The 7431-nt window shown below is 41.1% G+C and overlaps 1 pseudogene; it reads left to right on the top strand.

The window, feature by feature from the left end:
- The first annotated feature begins 1240 nt into the window (after window positions 1-1240).
- Window positions 1241-5537, top strand: LOC103376323 (hyaluronan-binding protein 2-like; annotated as a pseudogene).
- Window positions 5538-7431: the final 1894 nt, after the last annotated feature.

Genomic DNA, 7431 nt, shown 5'->3' with positions numbered 1-7431 from the left:
CGCGCCACAATGAAAAAAAAAAACTAGCAATCTGGGGCGTCCCAGTAGCTGGTGTGCAGCGTGGGTTCTCTCCGGGTTCTCCGGCTTCCTCCCACAAGGTCCAAAAACATGTTGAGGTTAATTGTTGATTCTAAATTGTCTGTAGGTGTGAATGTGAGTGTGCTTGGTTGTCTGTCTCTAAGTGTAGCCCTGCGATAGACTGGCGGGCTGTCCAGGGTGTCCCCCGTCGCCCTAAGTCAGCTGGGACAGGCTCCAGCCCCCCCGCAACCCTAATGAAGATAAGCGGTGTATAGATAGTGGATGGATAGACCATGAATGGAGACGATTAGTCTCTGTTGCAGTGGCCATAGACCGAATTCTGTACCATGGCAAGTTTTGCTGTCAGGTTTTCTTCTTTTTTCCTTGGTGATAATGATGCCAGTTCACTAATTATGCTCAGAGGTTTCTTGAATAAGTCAATTTCCAAGTGGATTTGTTAATAGGCTGTTAATAGATTTTGGACCAGATGCTCTCAAGACGTTTCCTAGAAGTATCCATGGGTCATTGGAATGTTTATTGACCATCAGTAGAGCCTGGAATTACAACCTACAAACCTACTAACCCTTCACAATGAGGGCTTTCTTAGAAAGTGTTACCTTTGCTAATATTGAATTGATTGTTGATGTAATAATGGTAATGCATTTCAGATGAAATAGAAGCACATGGGAAATTTCTTGCAGGTCACTAACAAGGAACATTATACTTTTATACCAGCCCCTACATATGTATATTTACCTTTCAGGTTAACCTGATGTCATGATCCTGATATACATGTGATAATATGGAACATTTAATTGAGCATACAGTCAAACTGTAAGTGTTACACTTCATTTTGGAAATGTGTATGGAGATCTATGAAAGCACATTGTAGTTTATCCTGTGATGGACCTAATATGTGTGGCTCCAAAGTCTACATTCAAACAAACAACCAGCTCTTTGCAAATATGCTCTCTGAGCCTTTGTGTGGCATCTGTGTAAGGTTTGCCTGTTTTATTCAAAGTCATTCAAATAGTTTTTATTGTGAAAGATTTCAAGAGTGGCAGTGACAATAATCTTGAATTTGTGTTTGATAACATGAACAGTGCTCTTCCAATTATCTAGTATTAGTGTAGATAAAATGAGGGGCCAAAGTGACTAAGTAATGGGGAAGAATGCCAGAAAAGCCTGTTGACTCTAAAGGTTAGTGTACTAGTGTACACAAATGTTTAAAAGGGTGTGAGGGATCTGCCACACAGCACACTGTCATTTTAGACTCGTGGATGTCTAAGGTCTTCTGGTCCACTGCCGTCATGAACTTAAAGCTCCTCTTCTTTTGCCTCTTTCTAGCGGTGCTCCTCATACCTGCTGAAGTATGTATTAATTGTATATATATATATATATATATAATATTCAAATGCATAGGCTGTTACTTGCAATGTTTGACAATGGAATTTACTGTCAATAAAATGCAGTAGACAGCAGTGCTGTTTGGAAAGGTTAATTCGCTACATTTTTTTGTCATAGTGTCAATATGAACAAAAATGCTATTTGCAAATGATTTGTTATTCCGACTCCTATGTGGTGCTGCCATCTGCAATCATGTTTTTAAATTCAGAGTAAACATGGAAAACACAAACATCATGAACATCGGGAGCATCGGGGACATCGTCGACATCGGGAACGTGCCCCAAAAGAAAAGACCAAAACCCTACAGTTTGAGGACATAATTGCAGGTTAGTGCATCTTTATTTTTTATTTATTTAACCTTTATTTAACCAGGCAAAGACATTAAGAACAAGATTCTTATTTACAATGCCGGCCTGGCAAGTGCCATAGGCACCTGTAAATCTTTAATTCTTTTTTTATAACATATTACATATATAGAACATAATTCAGTATCCGAAGAGTGGAAAACAGCTCTGAATCTAATGGAACAAAGCCATTGTTTTAGATTTCTTCTTTCAGATCATAGACAGCCCCGGACAAGATGATGACGATGAAGAAGAGGATCAGAGTACAGCAGACTGGCTTTTTGAACTTCAAGAGCCAGATGGTAAGAGAGTTAACACTCAGCCGCTCTGTCAAACTGTTTATGCCGATCTGTGTCATTTATATTGGAACACTCTAAAAGATTTAAAGATTACAGCATGTTCCCACTTATTGTTTCTCAGGCCAGTGCAACCCAAACCCTTGCCAGAACAATGGTTTGTGCAAGGAGAAAGGCAAGAGAAAATTCAAATGTGACTGTCCCAAACCTTTCAAGGGGAAAAAATGCGAAAAAGGTTTGGAGAAAAGCTTCTTTTTCCTCCATGCCGTTGTTTGATTGCCCACTGGTCATTTACAAAATGCATAATATAAAATGACCAAACCTAAATATAAAACATATGGCTTTATTTTGTTGTTGTATTAGGTCCAAAACATTGTAAGAGAGGTCGATGTGGACGTGGTGAGTGTGTGCTGACTTCGACTCCACCATTCTACGAGTGCAAATGCAAGCAGCCCTTCCAGCCTCCAGACTGCAGAAGTGGTAAGGAGTGTATCTTTACCTAAATCACACAGAATGCCTCTTGTACAAGTTTTTACTGTTTTTGAAAGTAAGCTGACACCTTACACTGTTTCTCCAAAGTTGCCGTATGTGAACCTGGTCCATGTAAAAATGGTGGCACATGTATCAGGAATGAGAATGACTTTGACTGCCAGTGCCTTCCAGGGTTCAGAGGACGTTTCTGCCATGTTGGTAATAATCCACCATTGTTTCTCTTCCCCCATCCAAATATGAGCCCCATCATAGCTCTTATACTGACTGAGTGTGGCATGTATTTTAGGCCCAGATGATTGCTATATGGATGATGGAGAGTCATATCGCGGTAATGTGAGTGAGACAGAAGATGGTGATGAGTGCCTCTACTGGAATTCTCACTTCATCTTGGCAAAAGGTGTTGATCCCTTCGACTCCTTCGAGGATAAAGATGGACTTGGCCCTCACAACTTCTGCAGGTAAGGGGGACATAAATGCGCACAAGTGTGTTCAAACTTTTGACAACATCTCCAAGGGGGATTCTCAATTGCATAATTTGTATACTGCAGAAACCCAGACGGAGAATCGATGCCGTGGTGTTTTTTCCGAAGAGGGCGCAGGTTGCTGTGGGACTACTGTGATGTGACCGAGTGTCCTGAACCAACAAGTCAGCTCTAAAGCTACAGAGAACATTGTGATTTGAACAAAACAGTTGTTTCATTGTCTTGTGTGTTTGTTTTCAGCTGCAACTGATACTGTCCCTCCAAACCCTAAACCCACCTCTGCGAAGCCGCCATCATCTACCATAGCACCAATGCCAGCAAGAACTACTCAGGCTACACAACCTTCTTCTGCACCCACGGGTATCCCCACGGATATCCCTACGGCTATCCCCACACCCAATGCCACTGCACTACCCCTGGACTTCCTTACCTGTGGTAAGCCTCAGCCAAAAAAGCCTATTACCCGGATCTTCGGGGGTCTGAAAGTCACTCCAGGGGCGATACCCTGGCAGGTGTCCGTGCAAGTGAAACCAAGCGGCTCCAACCAGCCGTTCAGACACACCTGTGGAGGAGTTCTCATCGCCAGTTGCGTGGTACTGACAGCAGGGCACTGCATGTAAGCATGAAAAAGACTGCAAATCTGAAACAAGACAGTTCACATATGCTGGCTTAATCCTCATTGAACCATTTGTATTTGCATAGTGAACAAAACAAGGACATGCAGGTGATGATGGGAAGTCTGTCGCAGGATATGTCTGACCCCAATGCTCAAGTCCTACAAGTTGAAGAGGCTATTAGACATGAGGGCTACAGGGAGACGCCTTCAGCTGTTTACAATGACATAGGTAAGACAAAATAAGCACTGAAATCACCTGCAAGATTAGAATGTGTAAAATGGAGGATCTGACGAATATCACCTCACTTCTGTACTTTTTGAATTCAGCTTGGGATGTGAAAGTGTCACCAATTAGGGAGAGAATCAAATAGTTCCATTTGTAATATCATTAATGATATCAGCAGTATTGATTCCCTATTTTAAAAAAAAGTTAGCAGTAAAAAATATATAAGTAATGAGTGTAACTTGTAACTTTATTTTTAAAGCTATTTTGAAGCTCAAAGGGACTAATGGAGTTTGTGCTAATGAGACCCAGTTTGTGAAGGCAGCCTGCCTACCAGATGCACAACTGCCTGATGGGATGGAATGTACTATTTCTGGATGGGGTGCCACTGAGCAATGTACGTAGCCTCAAAATACAATAAACCATTTTTATGCTCATCTTTTGTTTCAGAGGCACTTCAGGTTTGAGTGCTTTGTAGTGTAAAGAACCTGAAGGACCTTGATTCTGTTTTTACCAACATGTTACTAAACAAGAACTTTGTTTATTATAAAGTGCATTTGTTGTTATAGTTAGTTATGTCTTCCTAATTAATCTCTGCAGCTGACTATGGCAGCAGCCACCTCCTGGAGGCCAATGTACTGCTGATCAACCAGCAAAAGTGCTCTGAACCCAAAGTTTATGGCAATGTCTTGGATAATAGCATGTTCTGTGCCGGTTACCTGCAGGGAGGGGTGGATTCTTGCCAGGTTAGTGAGAGAAAATAATTAGTTAATTGCAGGCTATCATTCAAACCACATTAGCTGAATACCTGAAAAATAATTCTGAAATTGGTTGTGTGCAGTAGTGCGTGTTTTTAGTTTTTTGTTATTTTTTTTAAACCTAGTCAGCTGTTTTTTCTTGTTTCAGGGGGATTCTGGAGGACCACTGACTTGTATGCAGAACAACACCCATGTTGTTTATGGTCTGGTGAGTTGGGGAGACCAGTGTGGAAGGAAGAACAAGCCTGGGGTCTACACACGGGTCACTCACTTCCTGGACTGGATCAACTCAAAGATGCAGGCAGGGGGTGCCGTCTAAACAACCTGTTAGTCATCAACATGTGAGCCAGAGTCACCAAGGACTTGGTTCAGGCCTCCAATAGCACTAGAAGATCTAATTTTGCTTAATATATTTGTCAAAGCATAGAAAAAGAAAAGCCTCATTAAATTTAAGCTGTTGCTGCCCTGAATGCTTTAGGAGTGAAAGTGTCAAATTTTGTCATTAATCAAGCACAGTCTTCTACAGTGGTTGTATTTGTAAGTAGTGTCAGAAAAAAAAAGTTCTAGCAAAAAGAAATGAGGTTGAATGCATCAGTGATGGCTCTACCTGAGACATAAATGAAATGAGATTTACGCAATACTGATAAATGCCTTTCTGTTTATTTCAATCCTGAGGTTGTCTTTATGCTGTTCCGTGCCCGTTTGGCCTCATAAAGCCCAAAGGTGGTACAACTTACCGTTAAACCCCTGACCTGAATAGAGAGCGTCATCATGTATGAAAGAACACAAATGCGTGTAAAATTAGGATTTTGTTGACATAGATAATAGCTTTTATATATAATAGCCTTTGTAATCTTGGTTTTCATGAACATGCCTTTTAATAAACGAATACACAATGTTACTGTTCATTTTGATTTCTCATGAATATGGGCCTTCCGACCGAGCTTCTGTCAGAAAGCAGGAATTTACATACAAAAGGAAAATTATGTTGTACACATAACTGTGTAAATCGAAGAGTTAAGTCTTTTCCCCATCTGCAGGAATATAGTGCCATGTTATTTGATCTCACTGGCTGCATTGTTTGCTGCAGGGCAACGACTCTGTAGGCCACTGACATGTGAGACTGAAGGCACGCATGTCCTCCATGGTCCAGTGAGCTGAGGGGACGTCCACACAAATAACAGGCCAGTAGTTTACACACGGGTCATTTACTTCCTGAACTACATCAAGTCAAATACGAGAGCTGAATAAATAGGCAGAATTTGCCATGGAACAAAAGTGCTATTTGGGGATGCATCCCATACTACTGGATGAAAAATTTACTGTACATGACAACTGTAGACACTGATAGAGTTGATCTAAAAAGTTACAATATGTATTCTCAGACATTATTTTTGCAAGCTTAAAATAATATAACAATATTATAATCAAAACACCCTAACACAGTATTTAAGTTTTCCTCGCTGTCTCCTTTCCCACTGGTAAGAAGAAAATTCTTTGTCTAATTTAATTTAAGCAATAAAATCTCTCAAATACAGATTTGTTCCCTGATCATAGTTTTAGTTTTAAATGGTAGAAGGGACAAAGCCAGGCAGGGTAGCCAATGATGGTCATGTATGCATGTTGGACATTCCCACCATGTAGTTTTATGCAATCAAAAACAGAATAATGAGTGATTTCAAGTTCAGAAGAGTCATTTAAAGGTTTCTTCACATTTATCCCCATCTGTGTCGCCATGCCAATCCCAAGGGTCCTTGATCCAAAACAAGGTAAGAGGCTGCCAATTCACTCCTTTCATATCAATGCAAGGGTTAAACATGGGGTAGAGAGGCTCTGCACACTGCACACAGAAAGAGTGAAGCAGGGTCATAGCGTCAGCGTCATAGAATGACAGCTCCCCCTTCTGGAGGTTGGCCAGTATGCCCAGCTTTCGAACTTGTTTTGCAACTGACAGCTGCTTCTCCTGAGTATCATGACAGGCCAGATACTGTCCATCTCCGTGGTAGATGCACCAAGATGTGTTGTTCACACCCAGGCTGGAGGTATTCTGACTTGGACTGTCTTTTTTATCGACTGACCCTGTGGTCACTCCTATCATCCAGAAGGGTTTGTCCTGCACAATGACCTCCCAGTAGTGCTGGCCTTTTGTATAACTCTCCTGAGCCACGACACTGTACTGGGAGTCATAAGGTTGACGGCTCAGTCCTTCGCCGACAGGCTGCTGTCTCCAGTATACCTGTTTTCTGTCTTGGGATATGTCCAGTTTTGGATGGGCTGTTTTGGAGTCTAAAGCAGGAGAATTTAGATCTGTAAATACAAATCTACACTCAGTAAACAATTGTAGATATATTAGGGGTGAATTTGAGATTGCAAAATATTGGATTCTTTACTAACATGACCACATTCGTGGAAAGTGTTGGGACAGGGCCACCGAGAGGTCATCCACCAGCCTCTCTACTGTCCTCAGCTTTTCTGGGTCACACAGATCCCTGTTTACTTTCTGGATTGGCGCAACATCCAAAGGATCACTACAATATAAACAGAAATGACACCAAAAGAAGTTCAAGGGAAGGACGACACAAAGTTATGCTTTAATGTCCTGAAGGGATAGCTGTCAGTAATATACTCACCAAAGATTCTGTGCTGTGATTTGCTGTTTGGAGAAAAAAAAAAGAAAAAAAGAAAAAAAAAAAAGTCATGTATTACTGTGTGTATAATAATTACAGAAAGCATTTTAGCAGCATTTGTTCAACACTTTCATACAATCACAGTAACATACAGACCGAATATACACT

This window comes from Stegastes partitus, unplaced genomic scaffold (assembly GCF_000690725.1).
Source record: "Stegastes partitus isolate 25-593 unplaced genomic scaffold, Stegastes_partitus-1.0.2 Scaffold1, whole genome shotgun sequence".
In the NCBI taxonomy this organism is placed as follows: domain Eukaryota; kingdom Metazoa; phylum Chordata; class Actinopteri; family Pomacentridae; genus Stegastes; species Stegastes partitus.
This window is presented reverse-complemented; position numbering and strand designations above follow the sequence as displayed.